The following is an 18,951-nucleotide window of genomic DNA, read 5'->3' as shown; positions in this document are numbered from 1 at the left end:
TTTAGGTGGGCCGATCCCGACGGTACTGCAATGCCGGGCCAACCCGCGACAGAGGTGGAGCAAGCCCCTAGCACTCCGTCATAAGCCAAAAATGAGTTTAATATTCTGGTCGTGCAATGCAGGACGTATCAGATATTAAGCTGATAAGAGCAGATACTACACTTTTTTTCCCTCCTACCTCCCCTATAGCCCTACCTTTTCCTCTCCAAAAATGCCGCCATCCTCTAGTGTCGACGCAGCACGTAAAGCAGGGTGTTGTTAGCAGCAAGACTTATTGCCATAAACCGAAAATAAAAGCGGAGGCATACTCTGCTATGCCTCAGGGGGCGACGACACACTCCTCAGAAACACACTTCCCTCTGCAGGTGTGAGGCAAGTGATGATGTTAAAAACTAAATAGAATGAAATAAATAAAGACAGAAATGAAGGCAAAAAAAAAAAAAAAAACAGCGACGGTAGCACACTCAAACGAAACTGGCGAGAAATAATCCCATAGCCCATAGAATTAACGAAGTAATAATCCCCTAAGATAGATTATGTGTTTTCCAATTTTCCAATAATTTTTCATACAACGTTCACACAATTTCCATGTTACCAATTTCCATATTATCAGTATCATAGAGCAGTCTACTCTAGTGATGCCCAGAAGGCCAATATCAAACCTGGGGTATGGTTAAGTCAAGAGTAGTTTGAAAGTCCGAGTGACAAAGATCCAGGGGTACACTCAGGTAATTCTTATACGAGGTGCCTTACTCAGCCTGGACCACCTTTTGATAACCATGAACCATTGCAACTTTAAGAAATCTTGCAAAAGTAATGGTATATTTCCGGTCACATTCCGCCAGGCGATGCTGGCTCCAAAGGTAGTCCATGAAAGAGACAGCATCGGTGAGGCAGAGGCAAAGGTCATAGATCGTGAAAATGGTGTGCCCCAAGAGCCACACCACTGCGTTATGTCGTTTTCGGGGGTTGGTCTGAATATCAGGGGTAAGGAACCAGTCGATTGGCACATAGTCCAGTGTAGTCCCACCGGTCAGCGCTAATAGCACACGTGCAAGGTCCCACACTTCTGTGACGTGAGGGCATAAGAGACGATGCTCTCTGGTGTCTACGTCACCACATCGGCCGCAAGCAGCCGAGGGCCATAGGCGGATGGCCGCCAAGCGATGATTAGTGGGTATTAAATTGTTTACAACGCGATACCATAGCGCTGAAACTTCTGTGGGGAGGGCTGGGTGGTTGATATTAGCCCAAGCTTGGTGCCAGATGACCGATGGTCGTCTGTCCTCCAATTTATGTAGTGTGGGCTGGCTCTCGAAGCGCCTAGTAAAGGCGCTTTGATGTGCGTGCCTTGTCGGTGGCCACTGTTAGGACGTAACTTTGATTGAGGTAATAGACCTTGACTGCCGTCATCCGGAATGTAATATGTGTCAAACATACTGGTTCACGCGCCGATTGTGGGCGATAACGGTCGAAAAGCACCGCTGTTGTCCCACCTGGGTCAATCTCACGCAAAGTGGCGATACGGTGAATCAGGATTGCCGCACATTTGCGGGGAAAGTCAATGAGTCCAAGGCCACCATCGACCTTTGGCAGTGTACAAGTCTGTGCATCAACTTTGAACAGTGCATGCCGCCACAACAGGCAATATACTGTTTGTGAGATGGCTCTGCTGGTTTGTTTCGGTAGCGTAAAGAGTTGTGCTACATACCATGCCCGTTATAGGATGTAAGTATTAATCAGTTGGATTCAATGATGGAGGTCGAGTCGTCGATCAGTGTGACTCACGCAAAGTCCTCTGATGCGCGTGAGAATCCGCCTGCACGTGAGTGTTAAGATGCGCTGCGGACAGGCAGTCACCTCAAGACCCAAGATACGTTGTTCCCCTACAATCCGGAACCATGGGCGCTCGATGGTCAATGATCGTGGTCCTAGTGGGATTAGCACCATTTTGTTGACTTTTAACATGGCACCGGATGCTCGTTCATAAACGTGGAGGACTCGGCGAACTGAATCGATGTCCCTGGCGTTTGCTACAAACACACCTACACCATCCGCGTATGCCGCACTGCGGAAGGTGACGCCTGGGAAAGGAACACCATCGACCATTCGTCCGATGTCACGCAGCACGGGGTCCAAAGCGATAAAATACACTGACAAGGGACACCCTTGTCGAACTGATCGTCTGATGGGAATTGGTCGTGATCTGCAGCCGTTCACAATGATTGTGCAATTTGCTCCATCCAAGAAGTGCCGGATGACTCTTATGAAGTGCTCCCCGAAACCCATCCGCGACATAACGGCCAGCAGGTAAGGATGGGAGACCCTATCGAAGGCACCGGCGAAATCTAGCGATCAATTGCAGCCGGGGTTCGAGCGTCGGCGGTGGGTGAGTAAGACAGCATCACGGTATATAGAAGCAGCGGTGAAGGTGGTTCGATTCGAAACGCCACATGATTGAGTGGGACAAAGTACCTTATTCATTACCTGTTTAAGACGTGAAGCCACACTTCGTGCCACCAACTTATAAACAGTGTTAAGAACGGTGATGGGACGTACGTCTCTAGCCCGACAGTCGACTGTGACCTTTGGATTAAGGGCAATACGTACAGCTAGAAAATCGGCGGGTAGCTCGCAACCAGCAAAAATCTCCTCGCACATTTTGCAGGAGCGGTCTCCTAACAGGCCGGAAAATCTAGCACTTCAATTAGTGCTGGAATGGCACAATCGAAGGGCGGTATCCTTGCGGAGTACCGCCACAGATGAAAAACCGCAGTGTCAGGGCCTAAATGCTTGCAGCATGTACGCTCCACATGTGGGAGTCACACATGGTGGTGCGGGCCGATATGGCAACAGGCGACCGTCGAAAACATCGCAAAGGCAAGTGCCGGAGGGAACGACAAAATACGAGAGCACTCGTCAACAGCCCAGTACCACCCTCCATGTCGAGGAGTAAACTGCGACTCCCATTTGAACGCCGCTAGCTGCCAGGCCAGTGGAGAAGCCGTGAGGCCGCCCCACAGCAGCGCCAGGCCGGCGCGAGCTATACTGGCGCGAGCTACACCTAGCCGAGTGCTTACATCGTCCACCGCCTACTGCATATGTGTGTGTGCGTGTGTACCACGTATTCTGCGTGCGTGCGGCGGCGACGACGACGACGACGACGACGACGACGACGACGACGTTCGCGAGGAGCTAAGGTTATAACTCCAAAAAATATTATTAAAATTATCTGCGATAGGACCATAAGAGACGCTAACGAGGCATCCGAAGGCACTGTCCTGTGCCACCATAAATTACCAGCCTAGCGTAATGCGGATGCAAGTGCGGTCTGGCTAACACCAAAAAAAAAAAAATTTCTTAAGATAATTTTAAATTAATTAAAAGAAATCGTGGTGTGTAAGCAACTAACTACTGGGCACATCAACAACTACGACAAGTTTTGCTACCAGCGGAATATCTGATCACTGCAGAATGTTAACCCATTTCAGGCTGTGTTTTAATTAATTTTAGGTGGGCCGATCCCGACGGTACTGCAATGCCGGGCCAACCCGCGACAGAGGTGGAGCAAGCCCCTAGCACTCCGTCATAAGCCAAAAATGAGTTTAATATTCTGGTCGTGCAATGCAGGACGTATCAGATATTAAGCTGATAAGAACAGATACTACACTTTTTTTCCCTCCTACCTCCCCTATAGCCCTACCTTTTCCTCTCCAAAAATGCCGCCATCCTCTAGTGTCGACGCAGCACGTAAAGCAGGGTGTTGTTAGCAGCAAGACTTATTGCCATAAACCGAAAATAAAAGCGGAGGCATACTCTGCTATGCCTCAGGGGGCGACGACACACTCCTCAGAAACACACTTCCCTCTGCAGGTGTGAGGCAAGTGATGATGTTAAAAACTAAATAGAAAGAAATAAATAAAGACAGAAATGAAGGCAAAAAAAAAAAAACAGCGACGGTAGCACACTCAAACGAAACTGGCGAGATAATCCCATAGCCCATAGAATTAACGAAGTAATAATCCCCTAAGATAGATTATGTGTTTTCCAATTTTCCAATAATTTTTCATACAACGTTCACACAATTTCCATGTTACCAATTTCCATATTATCAGTATCATAGAGCAGTCTACTCTAGTGATGCCCAGAAGGCCAATATCAAACCTGGGGTATGGTTAAGTCAAGAGTAGTTTGAAAGTCCGAGTGACAAAGATCCAGGGGTACACTCAGGCAATTCTTATACGAGGTGCCTTACTCAGCCTGGACCACCTTTTGATAACCATGAACCATTGCAACTTTAAGAAATCTTGCAAAAGTAATGGTATATTTCCGGTCACATTCCGCCAGGCGATGCTGGCTCCAAAGGTAGTCCATGAAAGAGACAGCATCGGTGAGGCAAAGGTCATAGATCGTGAAAATGGTGTGGCCCAAGAGCCACACCACTGCGTTATGTCGTTTTCGGGGGTTGGTCTGAATATCAGGCGTAAGGAACCAGTCGATTGGCACATAGTCCAGTGTAGTCCCACCGATCAGCGCTAATAGCACACGTGCAAGGTCCCACACTTCTGTGACGTGAGGGCATAAGAGACGATGCTCTCTGGTGTCTACGTCACCACATCGGCCGCAAGCAGCCGAGGGCCATAGGCGGATGGCCGCCAAGCGATGATTAGTGGGTATTAAATTGTTTACAACGCGATACCATAGCGCTGAAACTTCTGTGGGGAGGGCTGGGTGGTTGATATTAGCCCAAGCTTGGTGCCAGATGACCGATGGTCGTCTGTCCTCCAATTTATGTGGTGTGGGCTGGCTCTCGAAGCGCCTAGTAAAGGCGCTTTGATGTGCGTGCCTTGTCGGTGGCCACTGTTAGGACGTAACTTTGATTGAGGTAATAGACCTTGACTGCCGTCATCCGGAATGTAATATGTGTCAAACATACTGGTTCACGCGCCGATTGTGGGCGATAACGGTCGAAAAGCACCGCTGTTGTCCCACCTGGGTCAATCTCACGCAAAGTGGCGATACGGTGAATCAGGATTGCCGCACATTTGCGGGGAAACTCAATGAGTCCAAGGCCACCATCGACCTTTGGCAGTGTACAAGTCTGTGCATCAACTTTGAATAGTGCATGCCGCCACAACAGGCAATATACTGTTTGTGAGATGGCTCTGCTGGTTTGTTTCGGTAGCGTAAGGAGTTGTGCTACATACCATGCCCGTTATAGGATGTAAGTATTAATCAGTTGGATTCAATGATGGAGGTCGAGTCGTCGATCAGTGTGACTCACGCAAAGTCCTCTGATGCGCGTGAGAATCCGCCTGCACGTGAGTGTTAAGATGCGCTGCGGACAGGCAGTCACCTCAAGACCCAAGATACGTTGTTCCCCTACAATCCGGAACCATGGGCGCTCGATGGTCAATGATCGTGGTCCTAGTGGGATTAGCACCATTTTGTTGACTTTTAACATGGCACCGGATGCTCGTTCATAAACGTGGAGGACTCGGCGAACTGAATCGATGTCCCTGGCGTTTGCTACAAACACACCTACACCATCCGCGTATGCCGCACTGCGGAAGGTGACGCCTGGGAAAGGAACACCATCGACCATTCGTCCGATGTCACGCAGCACGGGGTCCAAAGCGATAAAATACACTGACAAGGGACACCCTTGTCGAACTGATCGTCTGATGGGAATTGGTCGTGATCTGCAGCCGTTCACAATGATTGTGGAATTTGCTCCATCCAAGAAGTGCCGGATGACTCTTATGAAGTGCTCCCCGAAACCCATCCGCGACATAACGGCCAGCAGGTAAGGATGGGAGACCCTATCGAAGGCACCGGCGAAATCTAGCGATCAATTGCAGCCGGGGTTCGAGCGTCGGCGGTGGGTGAGTAAGACAGCATCACGGTATATAGAAGCAGCGGTGAAGGTGGTTCGATTCGAAACGCCACATGATTGAGTGGGACAAAGTACCTTATTCATTACCTGTTTAAGACGTGAAGCCACACTTCGTGCCACCAACTTATAAACAGTGTTAAGAACGGTGATGGGACGTACGTCTCTAGCCCGACAGTCGACTGTGACCTTTGGATTAAGGGCAATACGTACAGCTAGAAAATCGGCGGGTAGCTCGCAACCAGCAAAAATCTCCTCGCACATTTTGCAGGAGCGGTCTCCTAACAGGCCGGAAAATCTAGCACTTCAATTAGTGCTGGAATGGCACAATCGAAGGGCGGTATCCTTGCGGAGTACCGCCACAGATGAAAAATCGCAGTGTCAGGGCCTAAATGCTTGCAGCATGTACGCTCCACATGTGGGAGTCACACATGGTGGTGCGGGCCGATATGGCAACAGGCGACCGTCGAAAACATCGCAAAGGCAAGTGCCGGAGGGAACGACAAAATACGAGAGCACTCGTCAACAGCCCAGTACCACCCTCCATGTCGAGGAGTAAACTGCGACTCCCATTTGAACGCCGCTAGCTGCCAGGCCAGTGGAGAAGCCGTGAGGCCGCCCCACAGCAGCGCCAGGCCGGCGCGAGCTATACTGGCGCGAGCTACACCTAGCCGAGTGCTTACATCGTCCACCGCCTACTGCATATGTGTGTGTGCGTGTGTACCACGTATTCTGCGTGCGTGCGGCGGCGACGACGACGACGACGACGTTCGCGAGGAGCTAAGGTTATAACTCCAAAAAATATTATTAAAATTATCTGCGATAGGACCATAAGAGACGCTAACGAGGCATCCGAAGGCACTGTCCTGTGCCACCATAAATTACCAGCCTAGCGTAATGCGGCTGCAAGTGTGGTCTGGCTAACACCAAAAAAAAAAATTTCTTAAGATAATTTTAAATTAATTAAAAGAAATCGTGGTGTGTAAGCAACTAACTACTGGGCACATCAACAACTACGACAAGTTTTGCTACCAGCGGAATATCTGATCACTGCAGAATGTTAACCCATTTCAGGCTGGGTTTTAATTAATTTTAATGGGGCCGATCCCGGCGGTACTGCAATGCCGGGCCAACCCGCGACAGAGGTGGAGCAAGCCCCTAGCACTCCGTCATAAGCCAAAAATGAGTTTAATATTCTGGTCGTGCAATGCAGGACGTATCAGATATTAAGCTGATAAGAGCAGATACTACACTTTTTTTCCCTCCTACCTCCCCTATAGCCCTACCTTTTCCTTTCCAAAAATGCCGCAATCCTCTAGTGTCGACGCAGCACGTAAAGCAGGGTGTTGTTAGCAGCAAGACTTATTGCCATAAACCGAAAATAAAAGCGGAGGCATACTCTGCTATGCCTCAGGGGGCGACGACACACTCCTCAGAAACACACTTCCCTCTGCAGGTGTGAGGCAAGTGATGATGTTAAAAACTAAATAGAAAGAAATAAATAAAGACAGAAATGAAGGCAAAAAAAAAAAAAAAAAAAAACAGCATCGGTAGCACACTCAAACGAAACTGGCGAGATAATCCCATAGCCCATAGAATTAACGAAGTAATAATCCCCTAAGATAGATTATGTGTTTTCCAATTTTCCAATAATTTTTCATACAACGTTCACACAATTTCCATGTTACCAATTTCCATATTATCAGTATCATAGAGCAGTCTACTCTAGTGATGCCCAGAAGGCCAATATCAAACCTGGGGTATGGTTAATTCAAGAGTAGTTTGAAAGTCCGAGTGACAAAGATCCAGGGGTACACTCAGGCAATTCTTATACGAGGTGCCTTACTCAGCCTGGACCACCTTTTGATAACCATGAACCATTGCAACTTTAAGAAATCTTGCAAAAGTAATGGTATATTTCCGGTCACATTCCGCCAGGCGATGCTGGCTCCAAAGGTAGTCCATGAAAGAGACAGCATCGGTGAGGCAAAGGTCATAGATCGTGAAAATGGTGTGCCCCAAGAGCCACACCACTGCGTTATGTCGTTTTCGGGGGTTGGTCTGAATATCAGGGGTAAGGAACCAGTCGATTGGCACATAGTCCAGTGTAGTCCCACCGATCAGCGCTAATAGCACACGTGCAAGGTCCCACACTTCTGTGACGTGAGGGCATAAGAGACGATGCTCTCTGGTGTCTACGTCACCACATCGGCCGCAAGCAGCCGAGGGCCATAGGCGGATGGCCGCCAAGCGATGATTAGTGGGTATTAAATTGTTTACAACGCGATACCATAGCGCTGAAACTTCTGTGGGGAGGGCTGGGTGGTTAATATTAGCCCAAGTTTGGTGCCAGATGACCGATGGTCGTCTGTCCTCCAATTTATGTGGTGTGGGCTGGCTCTCGAAGCGCCTAGTAAAGGCGCTTTGATGTGCGTGCCTTGTCGGTGGCCACTGTTAGGACGTAACTTTGATTGAGGTAATAGACCTTGACTGCCGTCATCCGGAATGTAATATGTGTCAAACATACTGGTTCACGCGCCGATTGTGGGCGATAACGGTCGAAAAGCACCGCTGTTGTCCCACCTGGGTCAATCTCACGCAAAGTGGCGATACGGTGAATCAGGATTGCCGCACATTTGCGGGGAAACTCAATGAGTCCAAGGCCACCATCGACCTTTGGCAGTGTACAAGTCTGTGCATCAACTTTGAATAGTGCATGCTGCCACAACAGGCAATATACTGTTTGTGAGATGGCTCTGCTGGTTTGTTTCGGTAGCGTAAGGAGTTGTGCTACATACCATGCCCGTTATAGGATGTAAGTATTAATCAGTTGGATTCAATGATGGAGGTCGAGTCGTCGATCAGTGTGACTCACGCAAAGTCCTCTGATGCGCGTGAGAATCCGCCTGCACGTGAGTGTTAAGATGCGCTGCGGACAGGCAGTCACCTCAAGACCCAAGATACGTTGTTCCCCTACAATCCGGAACCATGGGCGCTCGATGGTCAATGATCGTGGTCCTAGTGGGATTAGCACCATTTTGTTGACTTTTAACATGGCACCGGATGCTCGTTCATAAACGTGGAGGACTCGGCGAACTGAATCGATGTCCCTGGCGTTTGCTACAAACACACCTACACCATCCGCGTATGCCGCACTGCGGAAGGTGACGCCTGGGAAAGGAACACCATCGACCATTCGTCCGATGTCACGCAGCACGGGGTCCAAAGCGATAAAATACACTGACAAGGGACACCCTTGTCGAACTGATCGTCTGATGGGAATTGGTCGTGATCTGCAGCCGTTCACAATGATTGTGGAATTTGCTCCATCCAAGAAGTGCCGGATGACTCTTATGAAGTGCTCCCCGAAACCCATCCGCGACATAACGGCCAGCAGGTAAGGATGGGAGACCCTATCGAAGGCACCGGCGAAATCTAGGGATCAATTGCAGCCGGGGTTCGAGCGTCGGCGGTGGGTGAGTAAGACAGCATCACGGTATATAGAAGCAGCGGTGAAGGTGGTTCGATTCGAAACGCCACATGATTGAGTGGGACAAAGTACCTTATTCATTACCTGTTTAAGACGTGAAGCCACACTTCGTGCCACCAACTTATAAACAGTGTTAAGAACGGTGATGGGACGTACGTCTCTAGCCCGACAGTCGACTGTGACCTTTGGATTAAGGGCAATACGTACAGCTAGAAAATCGGCGGGTAGCTCGCAACCAGCAAAAATCTCCTCGCACATTTTGCAGGAGCGGTCTCCTAACAGGCCGGAAAATCTAGCACTTCAATTAGTGCTGGAATGGCACAATCGAAGGGCGGTATCCTTGCGGAGTACCGCCACAGATGAAAAACCGCAGTGTCAGGGCCTAAATGCTTGCAGCATGTACGCTCCACATGTGGGAGTCACACATGGTGGTGCGGGCCGATATGGCAACAGGCGACCGTCGAAAACATCGCAAAGGCAAGTGCCGGAGGGAACGACAAAATACGAGAGCACTCGTCAACAGCCCAGTACCACCCTCCATGTCGAGGAGTAAACTGCGACTCCCATTTGAACGCCGCTAGCTGCCAGGCCAGTGGAGAAGCCGTGAGGCCGCCCCACAGCAGCGCCAGGCCGGCGCGAGCTATACTGGCGCGAGCTACACCTAGCCGAGTGCTTACATCGTCCACCGCCTACTGCATATGTGTGTGTGCGTGTGTACCTCGTATTCTGCGTGCGTGCGGCGGCGACGACGACGACGACGACGACGTTCGCGAGGAGCTAAGGTTATAACTCCAAAAAATATTATTAAAATTATCTGCGATAGGACCATAAGAGACGCTAACGAGGCATCCGAAGGCACTGTCCTGTGCCACCATAAATTACCAGCCTAGCGTAATGCGGATGCAAGTGCGGTCTGGCTAACACCAAAAAAAAAAAATTTCTTAAGATAATTTTAAATTAATTAAAAGAAATCGTGGTGTGTAAGCAACTAACTACTGGGCACATCAACAACTACGACAAGTTTTGCTACCAGCGGAATATCTGATCACTGCAGAATGTTAACCCATTTCAGGCTGTGTTTTAATTAATTTTAGGTGGGCCGATCCCGACGGTACTGCAATGCCGGGCCAACCCGCGACAGAGGTGGAGCAAGCCCCTAGCACTCCGTCATAAGCCAAAAATGAGTTTAATATTCTGGTCGTGCAATGCAGGACGTATCAGATATTAAGCTGATAAGAACAGATACTACACTTTTTTTCCCTCCTACCTCCCCTATAGCCCTACCTTTTCCTCTCCAAAAATGCCGCCATCCTCTAGTGTCGACGCAGCACGTAAAGCAGGGTGTTGTTAGCAGCAAGACTTATTGCCATAAACCGAAAATAAAAGCGGAGGCATACTCTGCTATGCCTCAGGGGGCGACGACACACTCCTCAGAAACACACTTCCCTCTGCAGGTGTGAGGCAAGTGATGATGTTAAAAACTAAATAGAAAGAAATAAATAAAGACAGAAATGAAGGCAAAAAAAAAAAAAAACAGCGACGGTAGCACACTCAAACGAAACTGGCGAGATAATCCCATAGCCCATAGAATTAACGAAGTAATAATCCCCTAAGATAGATTATGTGTTTTCCAATTTTCCAATAATTTTTCATACAACGTTCACACAATTTCCATGTTACCAATTTCCATATTATCAGTATCATAGAGCAGTCTACTCTAGTGATGCCCAGAAGGCCAATATCAAACCTGGGGTATGGTTAAGTCAAGAGTAGTTTGAAAGTCCGAGTGACAAAGATCCAGGGGTACACTCAGGCAATTCTTATACGAGGTGCCTTACTCAGCCTGGACCACCTTTTGATAACCATGAACCATTGCAACTTTAAGAAATCTTGCAAAAGTAATGGTATATTTCCGGTCACATTCCGCCAGGCGATGCTGGCTCCAAAGGTAGTCCATGAAAGAGACAGCATCGGTGAGGCAAAGGTCATAGATCGTGAAAATGGTGTGGCCCAAGAGCCACACCACTGCGTTATGTCGTTTTCGGGGGTTGGTCTGAATATCAGGCGTAAGGAACCAGTCGATTGGCACATAGTCCAGTGTAGTCCCACCGATCAGCGCTAATAGCACACGTGCAAGGTCCCACACTTCTGTGACGTGAGGGCATAAGAGACGATGCTCTCTGGTGTCTACGTCACCACATCGGCCGCAAGCAGCCGAGGGCCATAGGCGGATGGCCGCCAAGCGATGATTAGTGGGTATTAAATTGTTTACAACGCGATACCATAGCGCTGAAACTTCTGTGGGGAGGGCTGGGTGGTTGATATTAGCCCAAGCTTGGTGCCAGATGACCGATGGTCGTCTGTCCTCCAATTTATGTGGTGTGGGCTGGCTCTCGAAGCGCCTAGTAAAGGCGCTTTGATGTGCGTGCCTTGTCGGTGGCCACTGTTAGGACGTAACTTTGATTGAGGTAATAGACCTTGACTGCCGTCATCCGGAATGTAATATGTGTCAAACATACTGGTTCACGCGCCGATTGTGGGCGATAACGGTCGAAAAGCACCGCTGTTGTCCCACCTGGGTCAATCTCACGCAAAGTGGCGATACGGTGAATCAGGATTGCCGCACATTTGCGGGGAAACTCAATCAGTCCAAGGCCACCATCGACCTTTGGCAGTGTACAAGTCTGTGCATCAACTTTGAATAGTGCATGCCGCCACAACAGGCAATATACTGTTTGTGAGATGGCTCTGCTGGTTTGTTTCGGTAGCGTAAGGAGTTGTGCTACATACCATGCCCGTTATAGGATGTAAGTATTAATCAGTTGGATTCAATGATGGAGGTCGAGTCGTCGATCAGTGTGACTCACGCAAAGTCCTCTGATGCGCGTGAGAATCCGCCTGCACGTGAGTGTTAAGATGCGCTGCGGACAGGCAGTCACCTCAAGACCCAAGATACGTTGTTCCCCTACAATCCGGAACCATGGGCGCTCGATGGTCAATGATCGTGGTCCTAGTGGGATTAGCACCATTTTGTTGACTTTTAACATGGCACCGGATGCTCGTTCATAAACGTGGAGGACTCGGCGAACTGAATCGATGTCCCTGGCGTTTGCTACAAACACACCTACACCATCCGCGTATGCCGCACTGCGGAAGGTGACGCCTGGGAAAGGAACACCATCGACCATTCGTCCGATGTCACGCAGCACGGGGTCCAAAGCGATAAAATACACTGACAAGGGACACCCTTGTCGAACTGATCGTCTGATGGGAATTGGTCGTGATCTGCAGCCGTTCACAATGATTGTGGAATTTGCTCCATCCAAGAAGTGCCGGATGACTCTTATGAAGTGCTCCCCGAAACCCATCCGCGACATAACGGCCAGCAGGTAAGGATGGGAGACCCTATCGAAGGCACCGGCGAAATCTAGCGATCAATTGCAGCCGGGGTTCGAGCGTCGGCGGTGGGTGAGTAAGACAGCATCACGGTATATAGAAGCAGCGGTGAAGGTGGTTCGATTCGAAACGCCACATGATTGAGTGGGACAAAGTATCTTATTCATTACCTGTTTAAGACGTGAAGCCACACTTCGTGCCACCAACTTATAAACAGTGTTAAGAACGGTGATGGGACGTACGTCTCTAGCCCGACAGTCGACTGTGACCTTTGGATTAAGGGCAATACGTACAGCTAGAAAATCGGCGGGTAGCTCGCAACCAGCAAAAATCTCCTCGCACATTTTGCAGGAGCGGTCTCCTAACAGGCCGGAAAATCTAGCACTTCAATTAGTGCTGGAATGGCACAATCGAAGGGCGGTATCCTTGCGGAGTACCGCCACAGATGAAAAACCGCAGTGTCAGGGCCTAAATGCTTGCAGCATGTACGCTCCACATGTGGGAGTCACACATGGTGGTGCGGGCCGATATGGCAACAGGCGACCGTCGAAAACATCGCAAAGGCAAGTGCCGGAGGGAACGACAAAATACGAGAGCACTCGTCAACAGCCCAGTACCACCCTCCATGTCGAGGAGTAAACTGCGACTCCCATTTGAACGCCGCTAGCTGCCAGGCCAGTGGAGAAGCCGTGAGGCCGCCCCACAGCAGCGCCAGGCCGGCGCGAGCTATACTGGCGCGAGCTACACCTAGCCGAGTGCTTACATCGTCCACCGCCTACTGCATATGTGTGTGTGCGTGTGTACCACGTATTCTGCGTGCGTGCGGCGGCGACGACGACGACGTTCGCGAGGAGCTAAGGTTATAACTCCAAAAAATATTATTAAAATTATCTGCGATAGGACCATAAGAGACGCTAACGAGGCATCCGAAGGCACTGTCCTGTGCCACCATAAATTACCAGCCTAGCGTAATGCGGCTGCAAGTGCGGTCTGGCTAACACCAAAAAAAAAAATTTCTTAAGATAATTTTAAATTAATTAAAAGAAATCGTGGTGTGTAAGCAACTAACTACTGGGCACATCAACAACTACGACAAGTTTTGCTACCAGCGGAATATCTGATCACTGCAGAATGTTAACCCATTTCAGGCTGTGTTTTAATTAATTTTAATGGGGCCGATCCCGGCGGTACTGCAATGCCGGGCCAACCCGCGACAGAGGTGGAGCAAGCCCCTAGCACTCCGTCATAAGCCAAAAATGAGTTTAATATTCTGGTCGTGCAATGCAGGACGTATCAGATATTAAGCTGATAAGAGCAGATACTACACTTTTTTTCCCTCCTACCTCCCCTATAGCCCTACCTTTTCCTTTCCAAAAATGCCGCCATCCTCTAGTGTCGACGCAGCACGTAAAGCAGGGTGTTGTTAGCAGCAAGACTTATTGCCATAAACCGAAAATAAAAGCGGAGGCATACTCTGCTATGCCTCAGGGGGCGACGACACACTCCTCAGAAACACACTTCCCTCTGCAGGTGTGAGGCAAGTGATGATGTTAAAAACTAAATAGAAAGAAATAAATAAAGACAGAAATGAAGGCAAAAAAAAAAAAAAAACAGCATCGGTAGCACACTCAAACGAAACTGGCGAGATAATCCCATAGCCCATAGAATTAACGAAGTAATAATCCCCTAAGATAGATTATGTGTTTTCCAATTTTCCAATAATTTTTCATACAACGTTCACACAATTTCCATGTTACCAATTTCCATATTATCAGTATCATAGAGCAGTCTACTCTAGTGATGCCCAGAAGGCCAATATCAAACCTGGGGTATGGTTAATTCAAGAGTAGTTTGAAAGTCCGAGTGACAAAGATCCAGGGGTACACTCAGGCAATTCTTATACGAGGTGCCTTACTCAGCCTGGACCACCTTTTGATAACCATGAACCATTGCAACTTTAAGAAATCTTGCAAAAGTAATGGTATATTTCCGGTCACATTCCGCCAGGCGATGCTGGCTCCAAAGGTAGTCCATGAAAGAGACAGCATCGGTGAGGCAAAGGTCATAGATCGTGAAAATGGTGTGCCCCAAGAGCCACACCACTGCGTTATGTCGTTTTCGGGAGTTGGTCTGAATATCAGGGGTAAGGAACCAGTCGATTGGCACATAGTCCAGTGTAGTCCCACCGATCAGCGCTAATAGCACACGTGCAAGGTCCCACACTTCTGTGACGTGAGGGCATAAGAGACGATGCTCTCTGGTGTCTACGTCACCACATCGGCCGCAAGCAGCCGAGGGCCATAGGCGGATGGCCGCCAAGCGATGATTAGTGGGTATTAAATTGTTTACAACGCGATACCATAGCGCTGAAACTTCTGTGGGGAGGGCTGGGTGGTTAATATTAGCCCAAGTTTAGTGCCAGATGACCGATGGTCGTCTGTCCTCCAATTTATGTGGTGTGGGCTGGCTCTCGAAGCGCCTAGTAAAGGCGCTTTGATGTGCGTGCCTTGTCGGTGGCCACTGTTAGGACGTAACTTTGATTGAGGTAATAGACCTTGACTGCCGTCATCCGGAATGTAATATGTGTCAAACATACTGGTTCACGCGCCGATTGTGGGCGATAACGGTCGAAAAGCACCGCTGTTGTCCCACCTGGGTCAATCTCACGCAAAGTGGCGATACGGTGAATCAGGATTGCCGCACATTTGCGGGGAAACTCAATGAGTCCAAGGCCACCATCGACCTTTGGCAGTGTACAAGTCTGTGCATCAACTTTGAATAGTGCATGCCGCCACAACAGGCAATATACTGTTTGTGAGATGGCTCTGCTGGTTTGTTTCGGTAGCGTAAGGAGTTGTGCTACATACCATGCCCGTTATAGGATGTAAGTATTAATCAGTTGGATTCAATGATGGAGGTCGAGTCGTCGATCAGTGTGACTCACGCAAAGTCCTCTGATGCGCGTGAGAATCCGCCTGCACGTGAGTGTTAAGATGCGCTGCGGACAGGCAGTCACCTCAAGACCCAAGATACGTTGTTCCCCTACAATCCGGAACCATGGGCGCTCGATGGTCAATGATCGTGGTCCTAGTGGGATTAGCACCATTATGTTGACTTTTAACATGGCACCGGATGCTCGTTCATAAACGTGGAGGACTCGGCGAACTGAATCGATGTCCCTGGCGTTTGCTACAAACACACCTACACCATCCGCGTATGCCGCACTGCGGAAGGTGACGCCTGGGAAAGGAACACCATCGACCATTCGTCCGATGTCACGCAGCACGGGGTCCAAAGCGATAAAATACACTGACAAGGGACACCCTTGTCGAACTGATCGTCTGATGGGAATTGGTCGTGATCTGCAGCCGTTCACAATGATTGTGGAATTTGCTCCATCCAAGAAGTGCCGGATGACTCTTATGAAGTGCTCCCCGAAACCCATCCGCGACATAACGGCCAGCAGGTAAGGATGGGAGACCCTATCGAAGGCACCGGCGAAATCTAGGGATCAATTGCAGCCGGGGTTCGAGCGTCGGCGGTGGGTGAGTAAGACAGCATCACGGTATATAGAAGCAGCGGTGAAGGTGGTTCGATTCGAAACGCCACATGATTGAGTGGGACAAAGTACCTTATTCATTACCTGTTTAAGACGTGAAGCCACACTTCGTGCCACCAACTTATAAACAGTGTTAAGAACGGTGATGGGACGTACGTCTCTAGCCCGACAGTCGACTGTGACCTTTGGATTAAGGGCAATACGTACAGCTAGAAAATCGGCGGGTAGCTCGCAACCAGCAAAAATCTCCTCGCACATTTTGCAGGAGCGGTCTCCTAACAGGCCGGAAAATCTAGCACTTCAATTAGTGCTGGAATGGCACAATCGAAGGGCGGTATCCTTGCGGAGTACCGCCACAGATGAAAAACCGCAGTGTCAGGGCCTAAATGCTTGCAGCATGTACGCTCCACATGTGGGAGTCACACATGGTGGTGCGGGCCGATATGGCAACAGGCGACCGTCGAAAACATCGCAAAGGCAAGTGCCGGAGGGAACGACAAAATACGAGAGCACTCGTCAACAGCCCAGTACCACCCTCCATGTCGAGGAGTAAACTGCGACTCCCATTTGAACGCCGCTATATGCCAGGCCAGTGGAGAAGCCGTGAGGCCGCCCCACAGCAGCGCCAGGCCGGCGCGAGCTATACTGGCGCGAGCTACACCTAGCCGAGTGCTTACATCGTCCACCGCCTACTGCATATGTGTGTGTGCGTGTGTACCACGTATTCTGCGTGCGTGCGGCGGCGACGACGACGACGTTCGCGAGGAGCTAAGGTTATAACTCCAAAAAATATTATTAAAATTATCTGCGATAGGACCATAAGAGACGCTAGCGAGGCATCCGAAGGCACTGTCCTGTGCCACCATAAATTACCAGCCTAGCGTAATGCGGCTGCAAGTGCGGTCTGGCTAACACCAAAAAAAAAATTTCTTAAGATAATTTTAAATTAATTAAAAGAAATCGTGGTGTGTAAGCAACTAACTACTGGGCACATCAACAACTACGACAAGTTTTGCTACCAGCGGAATATCTGATCACTGCAGAATGTTAACCCATTTCAGGCTGTGTTTTAATTAATTTTAGGTGGGCCGATCCCGACGGTACTGCAATGCCGGGCCAACCCGCGACAGAGGTGGAGCAAGCCCCTAGCACTCCGTCATAAGCCAAAAATGAGTTTAATATTCTGGTCGTGCAATGCAGGACGTATCAGATATTAAGCTGATAAGAGCAGATACTACACTTTTTTTCCCTCCTACCTCCCCTATAGCCCTACCTTTTCCTCTCCAAAAATGCCGCCATCCTCTAGTGTCGACGCAGCACGTAAAGCAGGGTGTTGTTAGCAGCAAGACTTATTGCCATAAACCGAAAATAAAAGCGGAGGCATACTCTGCTATGCCTCAGGGGGCGACGACACACTCCTCAGAAACACACTTCCCTCTGCAGGTGTGAGGCAAGTGATGATGTTAAAAACTAAATAGAAAGAAATAAATAAAGACAGAAATGAAGGCAAAAAAAAAAAAAACAGCATCGGTAGCACACTCAAACGAAACTGGCGAGATAATCCCATAGCCCATAGAATTAACGAAGTAATAATCCCCTAAGATAGATTATGTGTTTTCCAATTTTCCAATAATTTTTCATACAACGTTCACACAATTTCCATGTTACCAATTTCCATATTATCAGTATCATAGAGCAGTCTACTCTAGTGATGCCCAGAAGGCCAATATCAAACCTGGGGTATGGTTAATTCAAGAGTAGTTTGAAAGTCCGAGTGACAAAGATCCAGGGGTACACTCAGGCAATTCTTATACGAGGTGCCTTACTCAGCCTGGACCACCTTTTGATAACCATGAACCATTGCAACTTTAAGAAATCTTGCAAAAGTAATGGTATATTTCCGGTCACATTCCGCCAGGCGATGCTGGCTCCAAAGGTAGTCCATGAAAGAGACAGCATCGGTGAGGCAAAGGTCATAGATCGTGAAAATGGTGTGCCCCAAGAGCCACACCACTGCGTTATGTCGTTTTCGGGAGTTGGTCTGAATATCAGGGGTAAGGAACCAGTCGATTGGCACATAGTCCAGTGTAGTCCCACCGATCAGCGCTAATAGCACACGTGCAAGGTCCCACACTTCTGTGACGTGAGGGCATAAGAGACGATGCTCTCTGGTGTCTACGTCACCACATCGGCCGCAAGCAGCCGAGGGCCATAGGCGGATGGCCGCCAAGCGATGATTAGTGGGTATTAAATTGTTTACAACGCGATACCATAGCGCTGAAACTTCTGTGGGGAGGGCTGGGTGGTTAATATTAGCCCAAGTTTAGTGCCAGATGACCGATGGTCGTCTGTCCTCCAATTTATGTGGTGTGGGCTGGCTCTCGAAGCGCCTAGTAAAGGCGCTTTGATGTGCGTGCCTTGTCGGTGGCCACTGTTAGGACGTAACTTTGATTGAGGTAATAGACCTTGACTGCCGTCATCCGGAATGTAATATGTGTCAAACATACTGGTTCACGCGCCGATTGTGGGCGATAACGGTCGAAAAGCACCGCTGTTGTCCCACCTGGGTCAATCTCACGCAAAGTGGCGATACGGTGAATCAGGATTGCCGCA

At 49.1% G+C, this 18,951-nt stretch overlaps 6 pseudogenes; all 6 read right to left on the bottom strand.

The window, feature by feature from the left end:
• Positions 1-213, bottom strand: LOC126422270 (U2 spliceosomal RNA; annotated as a pseudogene).
• Positions 214-3,508: 3,295 nt separating this feature from the next.
• LOC126421451 (U2 spliceosomal RNA) lies at positions 3,509-3,721 on the bottom strand (annotated as a pseudogene).
• Positions 3,722-6,984: 3,263 nt separating this feature from the next.
• LOC126422801 (U2 spliceosomal RNA) lies at positions 6,985-7,197 on the bottom strand (annotated as a pseudogene).
• A 3,275-nt stretch (positions 7,198-10,472) lies between these two features.
• Positions 10,473-10,685, bottom strand: LOC126421440 (U2 spliceosomal RNA; annotated as a pseudogene).
• Positions 10,686-13,944: 3,259 nt separating this feature from the next.
• Positions 13,945-14,157, bottom strand: LOC126422812 (U2 spliceosomal RNA; annotated as a pseudogene).
• Positions 14,158-17,416: 3,259 nt separating this feature from the next.
• On the bottom strand, positions 17,417-17,629 carry LOC126422259 (U2 spliceosomal RNA; annotated as a pseudogene).
• Positions 17,630-18,951: the final 1,322 nt, after the last annotated feature.

Source organism: Schistocerca serialis, chromosome 1 (genome assembly GCF_023864345.2).
Source record: "Schistocerca serialis cubense isolate TAMUIC-IGC-003099 chromosome 1, iqSchSeri2.2, whole genome shotgun sequence".
Classification (NCBI taxonomy): Eukaryota; Metazoa; Arthropoda; class Insecta; order Orthoptera; family Acrididae; genus Schistocerca; species Schistocerca serialis.
This window is presented reverse-complemented; position numbering and strand designations above follow the sequence as displayed.